Below are 24,787 nucleotides of genomic sequence, written 5' to 3'. Positions count from 1 at the left end.
GCTGTCCATCCCGGTTTGAGCATCCGTATCTGTCTGGCCTTAGCATGAGGCAATGATGGAATAACGCCGCTACTAGTCTACTAGCTGCAGCAAAATGCTGCGCTATTGCATCCCAGTCTCTTTTTCATCGGCCGCTGAGCGTAGGGCCAATCTATTCGAAAGGTAAATGCACTCTTGAGATGGGCAGGCTACTAAGATTTTCAAAAAGTCAGCGCTGTAGTCGCTGCCAGATATAGACAGGCGCCTCAGGAGGTCTAAGAAAGGCTCCGTCGTGTTATCTACAGCCAAAAAAAACCCTGTCCGATGTGCCGGGTCCAAACTTCTCCGCACTCTGGCTTCCCCGTCTACCTTTACGTTCCTGAGGCAGTGCAGAATGCACTTCCTACAGAGATTAAATCGGTTTCTGCTATGTGATATCAGATGTGAACAGTGTCTCGTGATTGTCAACCGACCGGTCTGCCTCTAGTGACGACTGTGCCGTATTTGAGTGATGATGACTGACAAAATGAAGCCAAGCCTGTGTCACCTTTATCCGAAGTTACACAGTTACACAAATTGTTCAAAAACAGTGTTTATACAATTGCTTTTCTTTATTAGAGTAAAATGTTCGAGTCCTGTTTGTGTTAGTTGGGTTGAATATGGTCATTTCTATACACTATAGGTTCTCTTGACTCGGACTGACTCCGTATGGGCATTTCAGTCTCGATTCACAGACTTGATGTGTTCGAAAAAGGCTGTGTTAAATCGTATAGATGCCATGTTGCTTTTTAGATATATATATATATATATATATATATATATATGTTACGATATTGCTAGCTATTGTTACGAGGTGCAATTACTCTATTTACTATAAACCCGAAACGATTAACACAGTTCGCTAACGCGAAGATTTAATATCTTTAAATAGCATTGCGTAATATTTTCAATATTACTTTATAACATACTTAGTGATTAGATGACCATAAAGATAACTCTCATTGTACATAATTTAACTGGCATAATGGTTCGCGTTGAACTATCGCCGAACGAGATAAAAATTCTCTATCCAATGCAATCAGTCTTCGTTAGATCTGGTTTCTCCTTGATAAAGATAGCTCATCTTTATAAATTCACACGCAAACGATGTAGTCCTTCAAAACCGGCATTAAAATATTCCTTTCTCAGATAAGTCCTATCAACTGGCTGGCTAGCTCTCCTCTATACATGTCCTCTACCTTTTTCAGTCTAAATCAGGTTCAGCTAATCTCAGCCCCGTTGGTCTCAGCATATGATATTTACTTCAGTTATCATAACTCCTGCCCATCGCTACACGAGGTACGGAAGCTCTATTAATCAACCGTCATCGTTTGAAAAAGGTTCAGGTACAGAGTTTCGGGGATCAATATGGGCGGCCAATCAGTCTGCTATTGATCATTGCCAATATGCATAATTAGGAAAAAAGAGCGTAGGCAAATGATGGCACTGGAGAATAGAGAGTTCGTCTAGTTCTATTTACGAGTCGGGCCGGGAGGCAATGAACTATGGCGTACCGACGGCTGAACACTTGACGGCATTGATGAGGGATGAGAGACCTGATAGAGTCACTACTTAGACAGCGAATAAGATGAGCTCTGCTTAGACGGTGGGAAAGACTTGATCTGGTTGCACTGTGGCGCAGCGCCCAAGCTGGCCAACATAAGATTAGGGAAAATTTGAGTGAGATTGAACGGCGAGTATGATGAAGACATCTGAAGTGAAGCCTACTGCATCGAGCGACCCCTCGTCCAACCAGCTGAACATTTCTCTGCCACTGAAAGCTAAGATATTTGGATGTCCACCAGGGAGACGTTCTGTGAGAAATGAATTTAGTCTCTTGGGACGAAATATACATGTACACTCCACGAAGCCATTTGGCGACGGCGTCAGACATATTTTGCTTTAGAGAATACGACAGTACATGAATGGTTTGAAGCACATCTGTAATTCAGCCAACTTAACATTGAGTCGAGAGTTAATGACGATGGCGTATCTAACTGTGATCCGCCGGGATACGCGATAGGTGAACATAAATGCACTGGTAGAGCACACTTCAGTCGTGAAATGCTTATGGCGTAATCTATTTAAGCCATAAATCGTTCCCTTTAGTAATGTACGTATATGCGACGTTGTTGCATAAGCCGAAATGTTCATTGTTTACAGCTGCTTGCTTAAGTAGCCCGACAAAGATCTGAATAAAAGGTGGACAGCCAGTGAATCTATCCGTACTCTCTCACCAAATAAGCGATGCACTCAATGCCGCTACACGTCTATCAGCTGGTAAATCATATAACGTGGTAACAGCATTATATTTGACGATGCTTGTTGGGAAAGTAGATCGGCTGACCCAGTCACTCAACTGTTGGTGCTGTTATTATTGTCGCCATCGAAGGCTCTTTTTCTAAGTCATGTTTTACATTTTTAATCGATTCGATACGTGGCACATAACAGTGGACATATGTGGATGCACGCGCGTTCATGCAAACGTGCTGGCTCATTGTACAGCAATGCAAACTTTAGCCTAATTTCGACAGACTTTTCACAGCCTTTAGTCAGCCAGTCAGTTGGGCAGTTAGGCTACAGACCCTGCTCCTATTTCATCTAACCGACTTTCTGTCAGTGCAAACAAAAAAAGGCGGACGTGCTGTTGTTGTCCTAGACAAAAAACGTAGTTACACGTTCCCATCGAGGCAAACCGAGAATCGTGCACGAGTTCGCGCACTCGCTCAATACAGTCCTCCTCTTCACGGGCGCACCCAGCACGTCTGTCGACCCAAACAACTGCTGTCTGGCTGGCGCTGCTAGTGCCGTCACCGCAAACATACATAAAAAAATCTGTGATACCTCGTAGCGTATTTCCTTACGACCTCGATTTCCGTTGTCTCCTGCACCAGCTATCTCCTCCACTTTTCTTTCCTTTGCGTGCACGGCAGTGCGCTGGATAGACCGCCACGCGGTCCAGAGAAGTGGATCTCGGACACGAATACTGCAAGATTACCAACACCGTACCACTAACAGCACATGGAGGACGGAACGAGAGTGGCCAGGCAGCGCGTCAGCATTCTGAAAGTCACAAAAGTGTAAAAACAGCGCAGTTTTCGTCCGCTGTTCCCGCTACGGCCAATGCGACGTGCACTTACAACAAAAGGTTGCATGCGTCGCTTCCTTTGTCTCCTGTCCATGTGTTGGTGGGGGCGAGCGATGGAAACGCCAATGGTGACGGCGTGTATTTGACGTATTCTTAGGAGGCTTCGACAGAGAACAGCGGGAGTAAAAGCAGCAGTCACAGATAGGTCACTGGGCGTAGCACCAAAAGACCAAACGAGTGATTACAGCGGCAAAGCTGTGGCAGCGGGCATAATGGGCACGCTCCCTGAATTCCAACATAATTCCGGGCATAATTGATAACTGGCAATAATAATCTAGCTTCATTTCCTTCAACGTGTAACTTATGAAAAAGAGATGCAGAAAGTTGGAGGCAAGCAGAAGAAAACATGCAAAGGGACAGCAACAGCAGACTTACATTGCCCAGCTGCACCTACTTATCAGACGTGCACATGCTCGACGACGACGACCGATGGGTAGATCCGTGTGGACATATTGCAGTGGGTGTCTGCCTTTCTAGGACGCGAGCAGAGTGGAACAACGAGGCGCAGACCCAAGCGGGAAAATAGCGGCTTCGGAAAACTGATTAAACGTGTGGCTACTTAGTAATGAACATAATTGGGCTCCTATTTTTGTTGGTAGCATCGGTCTCCAGCCTAGCCACCCCTCACTACAGTCATTCTCTCGAGGATTTTATCAACGAGGCCATGACAGAGAGCTGACATACGGGCAATAACGGCCCACAGGCGAACATTCACAGTGCCACGTGGACAAGCTCGCAAATAACTAACCAGCCGAATTTTAGGTCGTCGTTCATACTCGTTGGCGACTGGTCGTCGTGCAGACGAGGTATACTAAAGCAGCTGACTAGGAAAAGAGCAATGTCAGCCTGGGCTTTTGAGTAGCGGGGGCACGTTGATGATTCACTCCAACAACATAAAAGGACCGTTGTAGCAGTAACCGTTTCGTCTCAAACGGCCACGCGGTGAAAGACGGGAAGTTCTGATGGTAGAAAACGACAGCGGGGTGCAGTGCGGGGACGGTCCAGGGTTTTGAAAGAATGAGAGGAGTGAGTGCAAGTTGTAAAGAAGCGGTGATCTGTGGGAAGTTAACTGCGTCGCCCTTACCGTTTGTGCAGCTTTCTCTTCCTTGTGATAGCGACGATGACGACGACGACGACGACGACCAGATGAAGCAAGTGATCGGTTCTGCTAGCCCTGTCTTTTCGCTTGCGTCTATGATTGTATATGTCTGAGTTTGTATCCCAGTCTTCATCTGCTGTTTCGTTAGAACCTCATCCGCTCTCTCGTTTCCACAACGTCGGTCGTTGTACTTCCCGAGTCCTGCTATCCTTCATCACCGGTCTGCTTCTACTCCCTTGTTCTGAAGGCAGTTCCTAATGACGCTTGCCCTCCAATGTTCTTATCTAACTCAACCGGCTCATGTTGGGTGAGAAAGCGTATCAAAGAGAATGCAGGGGTGTCATTTTCCGACTTTTCGAGCCGCTCTATCGAAACTCTTCGCACTAATGATACTCGTGGCAACGGCGGAGACTTAAATGCCATGCCAATTACCGGCCATCGGTCATTATCTTATCAACAAGAAGACGATGCTCTCTGTCAAGTTGAATAGGATGCATATATATATATATATATAATAAAGCAACTTTTGCAAAAATGGCGATAGTAACCAGACAGCACGCAACAGTAAATGAATATATGAGGTGGCTGTGAACAGGTCTTGCTATCCTAGAAGAAGCTACGTAAGGTATAGTGGGGGACACCGATGGACAGTGTAGGAGCAATGTTATTTTTCTACCGCGAACATTTCATGATGTGAGTTGTCAATCACAACGATCAAGTCAAGATCAACGAGTTGTCAATCTTGCACGACAGCGTTGGGCTATGAGTCTTTCGGCATGACCGTTATGGGAACTTTTTAAATATCTATAAGTACAACTAATTTTAAGGTTTAGAAAGTGTATAGTGTAGTTGGTGCCTATTAACACACTAATGGAAGTTATAGACCTACATGGCGATTTTTTTTCCATTCACATTTGCGTAGTGTGGATGCACAGACAGCTGCTTTGTTACAAAGAAGAAGTATTTGTTCACAATTGTTGTCGTCCCGAAGCTTAGGAGCTATTGTCAATTACACAATGCAGATATCTTAACAATGGAATGATAAAGCAGAGTTATATTGGTCATATGAGGAATCTAGCAAACCATGGACCAAACCAGAGCGTAATTTATGAGATTAATGATTACGACCTCCAGGGAACGGATCGGAAAGCCACTCCGACAATTGTCTCACAAATTAAAAGTTACAGGGCTTGTTCTGCCGAGTAGACTTGATATTTTAACTTGATTATTTGCACGCAATGATGGCCAGCAAAGGAATAAGAAACTACGTGGTTAGAAGAGGCATTGCATCGTCCTCGCCAGAGTTGCAACGAAGCTGTGACTTCAAAAGTAAGAACGGTCCCAGGTATTTCCAGCTACCTAAGAGCAGGAGTCGCCGTCGCCCGTTAAAAAAATACAATAGCGTTTTTTCTCTATGCACGGAAAACAAATCGAGGTATACGATGCAACGCGACGCGTTCGTACCACCCTTGCGATTGTAACGATGGGTATCTCAGCTGTACACGATGGAAGCTACTTTGAATAAACAAGTAGTCTCACTCGCGAAACAACGAGCGAATACATTGAAGCAGCAATTATACTTCCGTGAAACAACATCGGCTTCAATTGTACCAGGTGTATCAGCGTAATAGGAAGATTTTTGTAGAATGGTAAAAAAAGCGTTGCTCTCTTCTAGCCTTCGCGTTTAGTGGACGCCGTCCCGATTAATTTTTGTGCAAGGCGCAATCACACCCACCCCAAAAAATCCACATCCATACATTTACGCCGACGCCGCCTGATGACAAACGTATATGCAAATATACTTGCAACAAACAGGTATTCCAGTGAATCTGAACATTTCCACTAGAGATTGATAGACAAATCGGAACCTGCTACTGATTTTATAAATTAAAAAAGGTATTACCTTATTATATACTTGAGTTTATTGCGTATAGATAGCGAAATTTGGTATACATATTGTTCATGTTTTATAATTTTAAGTTGAAAAAATATGTTTTACGCTATGTAGAATAGCTGGATCATTTTATCATCATCTTGAGTATTGTCCGTTTTACCGGTTCAGTGACCACTGCGAACAAGACAACTCAACGCATAGCCTGCACTCGTTGTGGACCGAAGCTTTTCGTCGTCGGCGGCGGCAATATCATGGACAGAAAACAAACCAAATCTTCTGTCGTATTTTTTTCGCTTGTGTTGTGTCTATGTAGTCACTCGTATGTGTCGACTCGCATATACCGCCTACTTCTCTGCGGGGCGACGATTTGATTTCGGATACCTTTGGTTCTTATCGTCTAGGACGACGTTAATGACAGTGAGCATACAATTTGTTTCCACAACGCTATGGTAAACGAGCAATCTAGAAATATTTTCATGTTGAAAGGTCTGATGCATTTGAATAAAACGAATTTCCTCTCAATATTCCAACATGCTGTAAGATTATGATTTGTACCTGTACTGCTAGTTTGTACTTTTCCAATGAACTCTGAAAACAGCTGAAACCAATCGAAGCTGTGATGTTTTCCCAGCATTCGATGCCAACGTTATGGGCTTCGCTTAGATTCGTCGAGGGAAGAAATACTTGAGTCTGCAAGGAAACAACGATCCCTGATAAAAGTGGTAGGCGTACATGCAGAAACGGCGGTATTTGGTAAACCCAAACTACAGCGCCTACACTTTATATATATAGTGTTACTAAGAAATTATTGATCGTTAGTCTAGCTTTAAAGTCACCTATTCTAGCTAACACGGGTCGCGTCGGGTCGACGTTGGTATCATTTGCGAGTTGACAGTTAGCAAAAGTAAAAAAAAGGAGCTGAAATTATTGGAGTGCTTCATTTTTATTTATAATGGAAATATTAGTGAAATTTTTGCGAAAATTTTATTACCATGACGGTACAAATGGTGCCCAAGTTTATTAAAAAAATAAATTACGCTGTTTATAGTCACCATAGCCACCAAAAATTCTTATGTAAAAAACGATCCCCGTAGCGGTCGACCAGTTACGGAAAGGGTTGACGAAACTATTTCGAAAGTTAAGCAAGACCAACACGTGATTAGCCACGATATCGCCGGGAAACTTAGTAACTATCAATAAAAATTTTAAAGTAGGCTGTCTATAAAACGAAACTCGATATTTGGGCGTCACACGAAATGGCATAAAATAATTTACTGAGTCGTGTTTCTGATCGCGAAACTTTAGAGAAACTCAACAAAATCGAGCTACTCCTAAGCGGTTAATCACCGGATGATAACAAATGGACCACATACGAAAATTATGTTGCATTCCGAAAATATTACGAAAAAATTGTATTCCGCAATCTGTGCCTAAGCCCGGACTTACGCCGATAGTATGTGTTCGGTGGGAATGAAAAAATTTAATTTTATAAGTTATTACTCCTGGTAAATAATTGATGTGGACCTTTGCTGGTGAGAGCTAGAAATCTAGACCGGAACTAGAATAGAACGTTAACGGAAAAGGCGCCGTTTTCCACCATAACAATGTTAGACCACATGCATCTTTAGTTGCCCGGCAAATACTGGGAGAACTTAAATGGAAAATTCTAATGCACCTGCATCGGCCTCTGCATTTTTTAATTTTTTTTTTTCTAATTTTCTTAATGGTGTTAATTTTATATTATGGAAGGGTGCAAAAATTATTTGTCATAAATTTTCGCCCATAAATCACAGAGGACCTACAGTAATGGGATTATAATCGTAGATCAAAAGAACGCATATCTAGTGGTGCAAGATTATTTTAAAATATGAAAAAATATAGCCATATATATATATATATATGGAAGAAAAATATTGACTGCTTTGAGCCAAAATTAAAGCTAATATTTTTTTACGAAGAAGCAAGATACTCTGGGCGCGTTCCAAAGAACTTGTGGCGAACCTCTTTTGCTCGAGACTTCTTGGATGCTGAAAAGCCGGATTGACGACAGAAGACCCTAGCGTTTATTTACTTTAGTAACTGATGGGCTACTACAACGTTATTGAATTGCATGAGCAATTATATGGATGGCAAACCGCAGCTCTATAGCGAATTGTGTAAAGACGTACCTATTCCGTACTTTCAATCAAAACTATAATACATCGATATAGTCGTTCTATAAGAAGCCGCTATTCTAGCCCAATGCATCTTAATCGAATTATATGAATTTGCTATATGCAATGAAGAGCAAAACAGTTACGGCCGCTTGAGTTGATGGACAATTGTAATATTGGTCTTCAGTACGACTATCTGGTTTATATGGTCACATTACCGCCCCGCTAATCATCATGGATTGACTGGCAATGGCAAGCTTACGCGGGCATCTGGAGAAAGAAGAGTACAGGAAAGTGCAAGTTGGTAGATAACGTAATGGAGTATGGTTTGTAGAATAGCTTAGATAATCGTTGTCAGACATAGTCCGCCACAGGTTTTTCAACTAGTAAACTCTATTCCTACCACTAACGCGTATCGATTATAGCGTTAGCAGGTAGTTTTCAAAGTCTGTCTGTCCGGCAATCGCAGCACTACAGGAAGACTTTTCCGTTAGGTCAGGCTAGGTACAAGACTAATGCTTGTTATACTGACAGGCCTTCCTAAGCTAATGCTCATGAAGTAGTTGATATTTGTCCAAATTATTCTAAGCTCCTTCCTCTAAATACGTGGCTCTTTACACGTACGAACGCAGATCCTGTAGGGAATCCGGGGCAGTGCGGTCCCATCAAAAGCGACGAAACCCTTTAGTGAACAAGTTGCTTTTGGAGGAGGGAAATGGCGGCCTGCCGGTCGAAGATTCCTCAGCAAAGGATTGTAACGCTTCGCTGCTTCGCGTCCCCAACATACTCTCATCCTACATGGAACTCCTCGGAGTCAGCGGCCTTGCCTTCTCCCGCTCAAAGCCGGCAAACCAACTTCAGCCTCCTCCGAAGGTCTGCTCTTACTCTATGGCAAACAAGCCCCTATATCTGTTTGTAGCAGTAGTATAGCAGCACAAGTAGTGACAGTACCAAGAGAAGCTTGGATGTGCATCGATGGGAGAGGCAGAAGGAAAAGTTTGTGTGGAGCGTCATCTTCGATCGAGAAGAACACGACCATCATCCTTCGTACCATACTTACACATACTTCTCTAGCTCGTATCCCCCGTTAGAGCAACAACCCATAGTATACAAAATGCCCTATTACCCAGCCGTACTGATTGATGAGCTGAGACTTTGTCTAAGTGGACTTACGATACAAGCAGCTAGGCTGCTCAAAACTGGCAAACGTTGAAGGCGAGGGAACTACTATTACAATACGAGCACTAGTGTGCACTGCTAGAAACAGGAGGTACGGTCCTACCACACTCTAAATGATACGCTCCTTTTAGGGGCGAAAAATTCTTTACTAAACAGTCAATCCTACCTCTATAAGTAGCTATGAATTGGATAAATCATGCTCATCTATACATGTATGTATTGCAATGGCAAATAAGAAAATTATATCGCTCTCAAAGAATTTGTCAAAGCGACTGGTTAACCGACTCAATCGAAGCTTTCTATAAAAAAAAACGGCTTTGTGAGAAACAGTTGTGATGACACGTTGTGACCTTCAGACAGTCAATAGAAGATATGGGCTTTGCTTTGCGGTTCAGGATTGAAATTTCGTATGCATATGGTACATATGGTGCATATGGTATACCTATATTACCAGAACAACCTAATCACAGACCCAGAAGTTAGGGATTTGTTCCTATTTATTATGCCTCAGACTCTCACTCAGCATTCGATATCGTCGGAAAATAAATTTTCGAGCATGCATTTTTTGTTTGGTTTATTGTGCATACGCTGGATATTCTATGTTTTATCCGACACACCGCAGAACTTTTGCCCTTGCTTCTGCAGCTTCACCAGGAATATCAGAAAGTCAATCAACTCTGGAATCGTCTGAGTGATTACGGTTGAAGCTGTTTCCGCCCTTGTAAACTGAATAGGAATCTTTTAATGTCATATGCTTCAAACGCTTCGTCTACTTCATGATCGAAGTTTACATTGAATATTTAGCGCATATTTTGTTAAATAAAAGGAACGTAAACTAGATATGGTTATCGATTTCTTGAATAATAGAAAAGACTATCTTTGAAAATTAAATGACTTTTTTTAATCCTCAGAAGTAACAGTAAAGCTCCAGGGACTGCATGAAAGGTTTCTTTCTTCAGCTCTTTAACCCACTTTGTTAAAGTCGTTCGTGGCAAAGGTTTGACATACAAGTGCCGGATATGTTGCGTACTAGGTAAGTAAATAATAACGATATTATTATTATTAGCTTTATCGTCCTACATTCCCGAGCGTTGCCATAGCTCAGACCTTTTTTTCGAGTATATTTTCTCAACAAATATACTAGGTGTCGTGTAAAAGTACGGCTTCGTATGTGCACGCAATCTATAACCTTCCCACTCCTTCTGCCTGCTTCAGCAAAACTTTTAGAGTTAAAGCACGTTATAATGTTTCAAGCATTAAAACGCGAACGTACAACAGTTTTTAAATTAACAGCCTTACTGCTATCGGTAGACCTCGGTAGGCAATTTTCTGCTGGACTTCGGCGCACCGAAGCAGGGAAGATGCGTTCATATAACTCGTTCAGTACGTATAGCTTTCTATTGAAAATTGTAGTTTATATGGATTTTTGACTTTTCCTTCCCTTATCAATACATATCTATAGGACACGCGTAATAAAAAAAAAAAGGCTTATATTTATTTTCTTAGTGCTAATCATAAACTTTGATGATCCCAAAATATCAGTCGATCATCGAATTCAAACAAATGTTATTTCTTGAGTTATTTATGTAACTCATTGACAAAGCCCAATATATAGATACTATATATAAGAAATACATGAAAATTACTGAGACACTATCTGTTGCAATTTTAGCTGTAAGTTCGATAAGTTAAATTGATATTAAGTGGTTATCCGAGTCAGTAAAACACGTTTCTCGTGGATTGCTCTTGGAATTGTAATTCTCGAGATATTACTCTGTGACTTTGACTTGCAAAGTCTAGCACTCGATTAGTGGTTTTTTTCTTTCGTTCGTCGGTTATTCTTTCTGAGTCCTTCAAATCGCTTCTACGGCATAGCATCAAGTACCTGCCTAAAAAGGGCAGTTGGGGCGGGTTTAGTCGAACTTCTATCGGAGGTTCCCGCAAACCGATGAAATTCCTCCTGCAGCTATTGGCTCGATGTTTTTTTTTCATGGTAACGATAGTTCGTGGTATTGGTTATGTTGCTAACGCTAACATGTGAACCAGCGTAGCTGTGTGTTTTTCCTTCTACATGTAGATACCATGGCAGGGTATTTTAATAAAAATGCGAAAATTGTACCCAAGGTTGTACGCAGAAACACGTGAGACAAATAGTCATAACTGTAGTAACTACTATAATATAGAACGAGGTCTTTTACCTGAAATGACCTAGGGGAAAATCTACCTATTTCTGCTGTTTTCAACACGAACACGCCTTGTTTATCCTAACAGTCCTAAGCTTACGCGGGACTATCATTTGTATGATACGCTTGGTCAGACATCCGGCATCCCCGCTTACCTGCAAAGCCAAAAGCACAAACGTGAGTTGCTTAATTTAAATCGGCTTGGGTAGCTCTTGTTTATTTAAACAGTTTTCCCAGCGTCGCTATCGAGCTGCGAATTTACTTTCAAATGCTTAAGAAACTATTTCTGCCTAGCTTTACGTGATAATATATATGTGACAATACTCGGCACAAAAAGCACGTTGTTATAGTAGTAGTAGCAGTCGTAATAAGCCTGACCTAAGAATCTGTATAGCTGCGGTAGTGAATTAGAAACATCAAATAGTCTACCTGGAAGATAAATTTACAAAAGATAAAATCGGTTGATAATTTCATGTGCCTCTATTGAGAATAACCGTCACTCTGCATTACGCCAATCGAACCGAATTGCTCTTTTTTTCCTCGACAAGCCATCGTAAAAATCCCAACGGTACCTCCAGCACGAAAAGCTGATAGGAATTGGGCGCAAAGCTCGTTTCGTGATCTTATCCTAAGGCCGACAATGTAAAAGGGGTCGTGAACGTGATATGCGAATTCGTTGCAATTTACAGTACACCTTTTTTTGCCAACAGCCATCTGGGCCGCTTGCAGCTTCCCTGTCGCGTCCAGCCACCGATTGTTCCCAGTAGTTTTTTCCCGTAAAGCAACGAAATCTTTGAAACTGCCTCGTTCAGTTTAAGATTTGACGAAACGGAGAGCAATGGAAGGTGCACAAAGGCCAACCGAGTTAGGCCATAGGACGGAACATATCATTAGCTATGCACCTGGTTACGTACGAGAGCGGTCGTCATACACCGCATAATATCTGACATTAATGTAAGGGCTTATCAATATAAGAGATTAAAAAAAAATGCATCACCTAGATAAGCAAAAAAACGATATGAGAAAACAAATTCACAACGCGTCCTTAAAAAATTGGCCCTTCATAGAATCTGTGTAATCTTCTATACTATCTTCACTTTATCAAAATATTGGGTTACAATAGTTCCTACCTAAATTACAGTACTAGGCATGCATAAACAGTCGTAAATATGGCAGATAAGATATCAAAGGTGAGTTATCGAAGACCACCTTTATTGATATATGGCTAACGTAGCGTAATTTTGGAGGGGTTATCGTTTTGAATGTAGTGATATTGAGAGGCCCGTAGAGGACTATATTAATATCGTGTAATTTCATCCTTCCGCTTGTGCTAATGCCATAATAAAAAATGCGCGGGTGGTTATGAAGATAGCAAGAACAAAAAAAGCACATCGACCAGGCAGTCTATCAATCTTTAGGAGGTGGCTAGCGTTATCTTGTATACCGTTGAAAAAGAGGAATCGCGATTTTCCATTTTAAACGCTGCTATAAAGCAATGAAATGCAACGGTCATACGATGCAACAATATCAAGCACTGCAAAAGAAGAAAATGGCGTCTCGCAACACTAGCATGCAGTCAGGCATGAAACAAAAGAAGGATCGAGTAAATACCAAGCCAACGATGACGATAGTTCACAAAAAAAGAAGATCGACGAAGAGGGATTAAACCTCGTCAGAACTGCTGACGCACTTTTCCGTAAGGTTAAAAAATAGGGAACGCTAACAGAACCAGCCTGCGTCCCTGTTTCAGGCCTCGAAAGTTAACTCTGTGCTCCTAATATTCTATGGACGGCCTCTCGCGTGTTGAGGTCAAATTGAAAGTGGATGTATGCCCGGCCCAGTTCAGAACGAAAAACGATAAATGTCCTTTGCTTTCCCGCCCGTTTCTCTGCCAGACCTGACCGCTCGCGTAAAATGAATGGCACACGTCGTGCACACCACTAGGTAGGGCTGGGCGGTTAGAAATAGGGGTCTGTACGAAAGGTGAGAACGTTGTGGGAATCGCTATAAGAAACAACGGCGCCACCATCACCAGGTAGTGAAAAAGCGGAAAAATTTAGATTTGGGTGCAGCGGGACGTAGGGAAGAGTCGCTAACAACGACCCACTGGTCCAGGCAAAATAATAACGTAGCAACGTAATCGAATGATGAAGCGATCGCCTTCTCATACACTATTTATGAATTATATACTACCTAGTATTATCTGAATAATAAAGAGGTAAACCGAGGGAAATAGTAATAGTAAAAAAATAATCTGTGGGTAAGGCTCGGCTATGCAGGTGTTATTAAACCTATCAGCTCCGACTACTGAATCTGAGTGAAAATTCTAGCTAGCTAGCTAGCTAGAATTTTTATAAAAAGAAAACAATATGCTAAAGAAATATGTGAGTGTTTCCGTTAGTAAAACTGGTGCTCGTCAATCATTAGCCATAGCCAAGCTGATTGGCTTTGGAAAGATATTCAACGTGATGCCTAGAGAATTAGGATATTTTTTTCTAGGAAACATCTACTTGCTTTGTACATGCACCGTTCCATTAAAAAGAGAATGAACAATGTTCCAATGAAGAATATTTGCATATTCTTATGGACACGTAGTATTCAAGAAGGCAAAAGGCTGTCAATGACTCCAGCGTAGCGTCTTGAAAAATTACAGTTGAAATTACATGTCCTAATCACCCTACAATGTCATAATATACACATATATTACCTTATGCACACAGACTTACGTAATTACGTTAATTTTCTACACAAAGCGATAGCACTGGTTGCAAAACGGACTTGAAATATCCTAGCGCACACCCCTTGGATATATTTTGGTTAACTTACATACTTATTTCGTGACGTAAACACACACGATGTGTCTGGACCTCTCTAAAAAAAGCTTAGATAGCAAACAGCTCACAATTAGGTTTCACAATTTTGCTAATGTAGCGAACGGAAAACCTTTGGAGCAAAAGATTACCACAAGGTACGGCTAAATTTTTAAGACCGTATTGAATCGACGGCTAACGTATAGAGACGCATACGTGTTTACACCTATACAGATGCATAATCATTCCAAATCAATGAGAGCTTATATACCTGAGCATCTTTCAAGGGCGAAGCAGTCAAACTCCCCAATCTGTGCCGCCTTTAATTAATCTATAGAGAGACTCAAAATATGCGCTACCCGACGACTCATTTTATCTTGAGCAGTTTTGTCACTGGGGGAACCTTTTCGACGGTGACCCCTTCCTTACTTAATAGTATTAATAGCTAGTTATTGCTTTTCTTCCATAGGGCTTAAATGAAGTTCTCATATGATACGTGTACAACCTCAGCTAGTATTGCTCCAAAGGGCATTTGAAAATGGGAAAGAGAAAGCAGTGCTTTGTAATCTTGCTATTGCTGAGCATGCACTCGATAGTTGTAAATGTCAAGTAAACGTACTCTCGTACAATTATACTTTAGCAGTTTGCTTCGTGCATCCATTATTTATCTTTGAGGCAATTAATACTGTATAACATCAATGTAAATACAGCAAACCTTTCACTTGTGTCAGCACTTCCCGCTTGTGACCACTTAATTAGTTGACCCCCAACTACATAGATATAAATCAGACCCGTTCTGGTCGAAATAGTATAAATAATAAACAAATAGCAAAGTAGTACCCATGTACTTAATCAAATAGCAACAGTCCAGAAATCTGATAGCGACGCTTGCTTCTTTTTTTCTCTGTTTAGGTACTTTTTCGGTAAGTGGACACGGTAGCATATTTCCATCGCTGGTCGTCCGGTAAATTCTTAAAAAGGGAAAAGATGGCTAATAGCATTTCACGTTGAGAATCGAGCAGTTTCTGGTTAGAACAAGGATACTACGTTCTACCTGAACTGAACCCAGACTGAAGAGTGTCGGATTTAGTACCTTCTGATAGCTTAAGAAAAGCAGGACGACAGCTAGGAAAGTAGTATGAACTTTTCTGAGAGAGACGATCATCGTCGCCAGGTGTTACGACTAACAAATCGAACCGATTCTTTCGAAAAGCCCATGGCCGACAGGAGCGTTGAGACGTGGTCCAAGTCTCTACGACGACAACTGCCTCCGTTGTTACTCGAGAAGGGGAACTTGAACGTCCTCTGATCCCGTTATATCGCACTATTACCCGCTTCAATATAAATGAAAAAATAAGGGTCGACGCAAAGTGGCAGAAAATCCATAGAAACGATTTCAGTGTGCTTAGTTGCCTATAAAATAGTGCCCAACAGCCTATAACGATATACATTCAATATAGAAAAAGCTTTAGAGCTAGTTATCATAAACGTAAATTATGATAAAATGAGCAAGGATGTTATATTCAACTTCAAGTTTCTAATAATAAGAGATGACAGCCGTTTATGCGGACAGACGATACTAGAGATACTGAGAAATTATTATCCAATTTAGTTCCCAACTCGCACCTCAAACATAATATAGGATTAAAAAAAAGCTCGTTTTATAAAAATTATTTATATTTCAAATGAATAGCAAACTGTTTGTTTTAGATACTTGTGCCACTTTAATAAGTTTCATCCATGACTGACTTACACAAGTATAGCGGAATTGTAATCTAGCTTGTGTTTTATTAAGGACTACCTTTAAGACCCTGATAGCGAAAGGCAAACACTTGTGAGAATGCCACTGGACAAATAGGGGTTGCGCGTCGCTGTCTCGCCAATAAGAGTTCGCGATCTAAAATATATAAGCCAGACCCCTATCAACGTATTGTCTTCACAAATATTGAATGTGTTGTTTCATAGAAACCGCTTCTGTATCAATTCGTACAACGAATAGCACAGAATTGAAATTGGCCCTTGTTTTGTCTTTAAATATATCGCACGTGACCCAATGAATAACGACGTGACCGTACAGACACCGTCGTCGTAGCCGATTGCGTCCTCAATAGCTCGCTACCGCCACCAGCTCGACATGCGGATGTGGATTGTTCCGATTCTTCGCTCCAATATTGCTCGCTACCACCGCGTACTTCGTTTCTCTGACCTCATCCTTTAGCTCATCACTCGCGTTATCCTCTCACTTGTATTGTCTCCTTAGAATTATTTGATTCTTTTTGTCTCTCATACCGTACTCTCCTCCATAATTTTTTTTACGTTCAGCTACTTTATATTGTAGTGACTTTTTCCGACCTTTTCCAACCCACTTCTAAGCCAACCGACTAGGCAGACGTCCAACGTGCTCCGGTTTCCGTATCCTGAGAGGAACAGTTTTCTGGAATCCTAAAGCAGCGAGCGAACGAAAGCTCTCCGCAGCGTAGCACATGAGGAGGAGCTATTGGCTGGCCTTGGGAAATATAAATTGCTTCGATTGAAATTCCCGTTTTCCAAAGGAGGTCGTATTCGGTGTGCAGAACTTCCTTCGTTCATATGCAAGATGCAGGAGTAGCAGTAGCTATAACAACAGAATATCGGGTCGAACTTCTTCATGGTTGCCGTCTTCGAAGTGCCATACCATTGTTTCTAAATATATGTGTCAGATTTTATTACTACTGTTGCTGACTGTCTAAAAGAGCCAAATATTAGAATATTTAGGGCTGGTTTTTGCTAAAAATTTTCAAAGAAGAAAAGAAATTAACCGTCGGCGTCTGCGAGGCAGGACTGTTTATATTACAAGGTAGATCTGTACTTGTATTTACACAATCATGACTCCCAATTACTTAAATTAACTTGAAATTATTCGTTACCCAATTCAAAGTTAGGCGATGATGTCCTTTACTTGTCTCGTCTAAGCGCACAATCAACAAGCTTCCTTTCGCGTCAGTCCACATAAGCCATCCGTGCTTCGATTGAATAGTAAGGAAATCAGCATCAGGCACAAAGCATTAGGATAACAAGATGTACAGGTTGTACTTACTCTCTCATGTAGGTCATTTCCTTCTATTAAAGCACTCTAAACCCCAGCTTTTGGCTGCTGCGGTTACCAAGTAAGGTAGCTCGGTAATATTTCCCTCTGAGAGTCTCGTTATGTGATTCCACAATGAGGCCTTCGCCGCAAGAAATTTTTCGCAGTATGATGTTAAATCGGTCCCTAAGTATGCCTCATCGGAGCCATTCACAAGCCGCTCCTTAAGTGTCATTTAGTTAGTACTTTTGCCTGAAGTTGCACTACGAAAATAACGACTGCCACTGAGACTGCTTCAACTATTGTCACTAATGATGGAATGAGTATTTCCAGCCCCCGAAACGCCGTCTTTAATTTAGATCGAGCGTAACATTGAACCTCTTCTTCTATATATATATATATATATATATATCCGCACATTTCTTTGTAAATTGTTTCTAAGACTGTATCTAAACAAAAGCAGATACTTCAGCGAAATTCCTTGCATCTGCTAGAAATGCTATCCCTGGCGGGGGATAGCACAATTTATTTACTTTTACAATGGTTATAGCTTTGATTCAAAACCCAAATTGTGCGCGGGCTTGTTTCGAATACTCGCTTTACAAACGCCTCCTTTTCTATAAAGACGTGAGTGGACGTTGTCATCTCAGAACTTACCAGATTCTCGGTCATTAACTTGTAACATAACTTATAACATGTAACTTATAAATGTATATATAAAAAAAAAAAAAAATACATGTAAGACTCGGTCTTACAAGTAGTAGTCCAGCAGGTTCAAACTTAGACTGGTCGGCAAGCGTATGTGCTTATGCCGAAGTATTATTCTATATTGTGTTTGTTCGTACTTAGGGTATCCACGGTTGCATAATAGTTTCTAGAATGTGCAGATAAAGTTGTTCGGTAAGAGCTTGGCTTTTCAGGGTTACTACGGTGATATAACGTTTCCTTCACTAAGTGGCAACCGAAAGACGGGAACATTGGCCGCAATTTACTTTTATCCATAACAGACACATCCGAGGTCGTGAATAAGCTAGCGATTATTTCTGCGGTGGAGTTTTTGCATCGACAATAAGTATTTGCTTAAAAGGGAGGAACTGAAGATTTTCGAGTCCGCGTTGCAATTTTTCCGTTGCGCCGTAGCAGAACCCGCTTCTTTCAAAGCCATGTAAGTATCTGCGATGCCGGACGTTGTCGAATTGTCGTAGCTTACGAGGTTCATAGTCTCAATGGGGCGTTCGTCTCACGCGAAGGCAATACATTTTTGCTTTGATCTTCATTGAAATCCCGAAAACGACGCGCTCGAGAGAAAGGACGTTTCTTGACACCAAGAACAGCCGATGGTGGCGTGCCCTCTACAAGAAGCGGCCAAATGTAAATTTTTTGTTCTATATACCCCGCATATATATATGATAATAAACAGTGTGGTGGTATTTTATTTGGCAATGATACTTATGAACAAACTGTCCCATGAAATTTTAGCTGCGAGTAATGTATAAAAACTTCTGCTAACGGCCATATGTATAGCAGGGTACGTTGTGCGGATATATCTTAGCATGTTTACTTAGCATGAAGCGGATCTATACGTTTGACTAATAGTACGGATACCATCTGGTGCATTGTTTAACTATTCGATCGACGCTACAGAAAATTCGGTATTATACTTATATACAATACTAATAATACGAGACACTGATTATATATTTTTGATGCTAGCTGATTATAATATTAGCAGATATTTTACTGTGTAATCTCCTTGACTTCCTTTCCAATTAACTTCAAATGTAAGTTCTAAAATGAAATCGTTAAAGCGATACGTTTATTGATGAATGAATTAATGTTAACGAAAATTTGTACCTGCAAATTGTACCTGAAAATCTGATTTTTTTACTAAAATACGATGATTTCACACGCTTTTTTTCTTAACAGGCGTGGCACGATACGCATTTCTTGCTTATAAAAAAAAATATTCACCAATTACGAACCATACGAAGAGAACGAGCGATATTCAAAAGCAATTTGTAGATAATTGTATAAGGACCAGATTGGTATTCATTGGAAAAAATCAAATCATCATTTGCATCCAGGTATATAAGTTCTTGAGGCCATCTAGCGCTTTCAGGTATAACATGCATTATATTTCACGGGTGCGTTCCCCACCAGCAAAGCTATTCAGAGGGGTTATATCAAAACAGGTCGGTAGTGATACATCCAGTATATCTGGATACGAAAAGTTTGCCAGTCGTCTCGTCATATATAAATGACATTTGATTTATAATCCATTAATGATCAGTGCAGTCTTCTTTCCATTATACTCTGCCTAGCTTCCATTATACTCTGGATAGCCGACCTTTGCCGGACGCAAACCTTTTATTATTAGAGGTACTGCTATCTCTGCGCTTTTTTTCGCTCTTACGTAGTTGCGGAAGCTCGCAAGGCTACTGTATTAGTAGAGAGCTGCTCTGGAGTGGCTAGAACGTTTAGTAAACTGAATAGTATGACTTCCGAACTAACCAATGTCTAGGCCTTTGATACACTCGTTATTCATTCTCCAATCGATGGTACTCCCTTCCGGTCCGGAGCCCTGTGCTGTGCGTCAAAGCTTTTTTTGTAAAGTCTTTTGGGTCAAGCCTGACCTCGTTTAAACGCATTTCCACACTAAGCTCCGATAGCAAGCATGTGCCATAAGTATGCAGGGTGCTCCAGATAGCTGGTAAGTATATCTACGCTTAGTTTCGGACCTAATTAAACACCACGTGTTTTAAGTTTTTCAGGCATATCGAAATTGTACTGTAAAAAAAATGCTATAATATGCTGTAATCCCCTATGCTTGAGAAGTTCCTGAATGAATACTATTTTCTCGGCCAGGGTTCCCACGCTGTAGGCAAATATAGCATGTTTCCAGCAACAGTATGTACATATATATCAAACTAGCACTTTCCTTTTCTAGAACCTTGAACTTGATATCAGACCTCAAGTATGCTGTTTCTCTTATAGCCGGAGGACCTAGAGCTTTCGTTATCTAAAGTACTTATCTAATGTATAAGAAGCATATGTTGATATTAACAATGAATTAGTTTAATTTGTTAGGCCTAGCTTCGCCGCCATTGTTTTGCATTAGAATTAGGCATAAATGCACCGAACAATAGGAATTACCGGGATAATCATGTGGTCAATAGTTAAATATCATTTTGTACGCAGATAGCAGAGGCTCTCGTGGTCGTACTTAACTTTAATCCCGATTTGGCTTAGAAAAACTTCCATGGATAAGAACCCGAGTGAGCGACTAATATTGCTTTTTGCTTCAGGTTCCAGTACACGGAGACCTGATAGAGAAGCTGTTTTATTTGTAAGTTAGTCTCAGCAAATACGTGTGTGTGTGTGTGTGTGTGTGTGTACGTGCCGTATGGTGCCCTATGCGGTAGGAAGGATTGCATAGGAATTTACTCGAATAGGCTTAACACATTCTCATACTTCCAGGGGTAGTTCATTTTCAGCATGTCAATGTTATGCGTTACAATTAAGGTGCGGATGCGGACTATGTGGTATTTACAAAAATGAGCTGACAGCTCTACCGTTTTATTATAAACTTGAGTTGAAGAATAGATATCGTTAACCTTTTTTTTTGCAAAAACGATGTTGCTATGGCTCTAAGCTTACAACGCCATAGTACACTGCACGGTAAGCGCACACTACCTAGAATTTTTTTGCCCAGCCCTGCATAAAGCTTTAAGCTACTGGGTCTGTATCTGTTGCCTCACCACTTAGACATTTACGGAAAACGGTAATGTAGTGTCTGAGAACATATTGGGAAATTTGAACACTTCAGTTTCTAGTCGATTGGACTAATTGAATCCTTTGCCTGGTAGTATCTGTTGTGCATCGCACGGAGACCCAGGAGTCGAAGCAAAGAACCCTTAAAAGGAGTCGTGCGTTTGCTACGTGGGCCTAAAAGCAGCTGCATAGTGACCCTAATTTTGTCAAAAAATCCCCGTCCCTATTGACTATTATTTCCATGTAACTGAATCGGTGAACAAACAAAGCTACCGTTCGTTAGCCTACCAGTCCCTACGCTACTATGTACGGCTCTGGCTCGTGAGCTGTCATCGGATCTTTTTACATTTATCTCTTAACGACTTCCCCTAACCGAAGCACGCTAAAAGACTTTCTACAGCCTTAATTGAACTAGTTTTACATGGACAATATATGGTTTGCGGGGCATTACTACATGTCATTGCGCGTTCAATGCACCAAAGTTATGTCTAAAGAAGTTTCGTGAGCGCACAATTTCTCATGAAGCGCCTACCTTCTGGCGGTCCCGTTCATGCAATTTAACGAGCTTCCATTGTTCTGCTCCCTGAAGACTATGGGTATCCGACATGAAATTTTGGCCATTTTAATCAGCGTCCGATTTACGGAAAAGTCCTTAAACATTGCGTAATTTGCTTAAATCATCTAAAAGGATCACTAAAATATGTAAAACAAGGACAACAATCGCTTTTTGTCATCTGATTTAGATATTACGCGAATTCGAAAAACAGGTGCCATTCGTCGTAGCTCGAAATGGATACATCAACAACGGATGACCTTATAGTTTAGTCGATAAGAGGCACAGCAAAACTGTGGACCAGACGACTTGGATCGACAAATCGCTACATTGATTGCTTTGAAGTTCGCTGACTCACATTGTATATACCGTAATAGTAGCAATGAGAACGAAACAATTCGCGGATCTAGATACAATATGGTCGAGACGTACGCCCTTATCGGCTGTGTTATGGTTGTGCTCAAAGCTGATAACCCGCCGTAAAAACAAAAAGTCGTAACGTCATTTACCAACACATCTGTGCTTGTGGAAACCGCTGCAATAATTCATTTTCAACCGTCCGGTAGTGCAGTATAGCAGTTGCTTGTTATTATTATTATCAGCTGCTGTATGGAACGACCATAATTTCGACAGTACTAACAGCGCGGTAACGTACGATGGGTAGCACAGAGCCATATTACAGGAATAACTCGACAGATCTCACGTAATGCTCAAAGCGATAACAGGTATAGTGTACGATATAATACAGTAAAATGCCTTATTTAACCCTATTTAAGATGCAAAATCTTACTACCGGCAACTACTAAGCTTCCGCGGCTACATTATGTAATCTTGCTATTTTCTTCGAAGATTTAAGGTTATTATATGTTAAGGCAACGATTCCCTACTTAGTTGACTTTCATTAACGTGGTTTATGCTGCTATGGGACCTTCATGATTTCTTCTTTTCCCTCTTACGCTGCGTTCTCATTCTAGCTTAAATACTCATCAAGCTTAAGCGTTTGAGGATCGTATTGACCTTCTTTTCCGGTACCAACGCGTACTCTCGGTCGTGCTCAACGACTTTGGGCAGTCGGACCAGGTTTACGGGAGCGGAAGTTAGGGGAGAACGCTTGGAAGCGACGATTTACTAGGCAACCTTGTTCGATCTCAATAATGTAGCTTTGTACAACAACCGGTACCTTTACCAAATGTATCTAGCAGAGAACTAAACCCCGTGTGTAAGCTAAAACCCGCAACTGTACTTATCACTCCGAAGAAGACCCTGTGAATCGAAGTTAGACTATCGTTTATTTGTGGAAGATTATACCGATCAATATCTCTTCGGCGTAACGTATAATGTCTCTTTAGTATCGAGGAAACTCAGTCGGAGTACAGCTAAGCCCCCGCAGAAATCTTAGCATGAACGAAGAAGACTGTACTTGGAGCTGAAGTCCGTGCCCATGCTGGTGCTGCTGATGAGGCCAGCCGCTCTCTGCGCATCAGGGAAATGAGTGGGCATGTTCTCAGCGTCCCCATAGTCGCGGGTGACCAAGAAAAACGACTGGGGCTTATTGGCAGCTATTCTACCCGCCAGTCTCTTCTCGGTAAGGCCTTCGTTATTACCGGACAAAATCAGTGAAGAAAAGATCACTTATCCATGGTAAAGGGCCTCACTTCCTGTTGATGTAGATACGTCGTTGTTTTGCATGCTATATATATAAATGAAAGGCAAGTATAACCGTATATGACCGGAAAGGGAGGTTGCTCATTTCGAAGGTAGTATAAAATAGGTAGTAGGTTTTATCTACTGTCGCATGTTTTCGTGAAGTCTCAGTAATCACCCAAAACAGGTGGCGCCGCAGGCCAACCGCCTCGAGTCCGAGGAAAAGCGACCCGCAATGGACTAATATTACTTGTATTATACACATATATCTCAATATCTGGTAGACTCATTGAGCAAATGCGGTCTAAGTCAGCGGAGTTATGACTTGTATAAAGGAAAACGTCTTGAAACGTAGATGAAGCAATATTACACAGTATGCGCCCATCGATATCGCATCTGGATTACTCGTTTATTCGATAATAACATACCACGAGATGTGATGCAGTTGGTTTTTTTTATAAGCAACTGCTATGGCCTGTACAAAGGAATTCTCTGGTTGAAGGACCTAAGCCTTTAGTCACTCAATAGCTGTTTATTATGACAGTTATGCCTTTACCAAACTTCTGAATCTCCCAGTATCCGAACATGGTGTCGTGGCTAATGTAAATAACAGCGACGTCATCATTTCTGTCTCTTGCCTTAAGTTATGGATCACCTATAATTCGTCTCGGGCACTGATCTAGCCACAGGTGGTCCTCAAAAGAAAAGTTAGAAATTACCTCAGATGCAAAGCCATTGAGACAAGACTTCATCGAGGTTTCCTGTCCCCGAAGTCAACCACGGTAGACATCAATGAACTTGACGGGTGTTCGGTGGTATCCCATCACCATTACCTGCCCGTTTCGACTTGTTTGAGAGCCGATAGTAGCGAAAATACCATACTATTGACGGAAAAATAATTTCTCTAGTCATATACGTTTCCTCTATTTTAATTACACTAACATAAACAATAAATATAGCAAAGTACAGCTAATATAAAATTTGGTAAATAGAGGTGTACTTACCAGAAAAATTCAGGTAGAATTCGAATGAGTATTTTACTGTTTATTTAATCAATTCCAGTTTCGTTACGATGACGCTGGCTGGAATTAGCTTAGAATTAAAAAAAAACAGTAAGGTTGAATGCACTATGGCAAAAAAGATGCTTAGGTAGGAGCAAACTGAAATTATGAGCCTTTCCTGTGCACTTTGCTCTCCGTAACGATGGAATCTTGCAACTGGCTATCTCGCTTTAAACTAATAAATGATAGCGCAGTGACGCCAAAATGGCT

General features: G+C 41.2%; 1 protein-coding gene and 1 long non-coding RNA gene across 4 annotated transcripts in view; both read right to left on the bottom strand.

The window, feature by feature from the left end:
* Ptp69D (Protein tyrosine phosphatase 69D) overlaps positions 1 to 24,787 on the bottom strand; it is a 577,123-nt gene that overhangs the window by 359,693 nt on the left and 192,643 nt on the right. The window lies entirely within an intron of this gene.
* The window catches only part of LOC147756135 (uncharacterized), a 207,929-nt gene that overhangs the window by 64,945 nt on the left and 118,197 nt on the right, over positions 1 to 24,787 (bottom strand). For both annotated transcript variants that reach the window (XR_015327059.1, XR_015327058.1), the window contains one exon: positions 11,716 to 11,829. This is a non-coding gene — a long non-coding RNA (uncharacterized LOC147756135). The remainder of the gene's footprint in view (positions 1 to 11,715; positions 11,830 to 24,787) is intronic.

Source organism: Varroa destructor, unplaced genomic scaffold (assembly GCF_002443255.2).
Source record: "Varroa destructor unplaced genomic scaffold, Vdes_3.0 BEIS01000004.1, whole genome shotgun sequence".
NCBI classification, from domain to species: domain Eukaryota; kingdom Metazoa; phylum Arthropoda; class Arachnida; order Mesostigmata; family Varroidae; genus Varroa; species Varroa destructor.
Note: the sequence above shows the minus strand (reverse complement) of the source record. Positions and strands in the feature narration are given on the sequence as shown.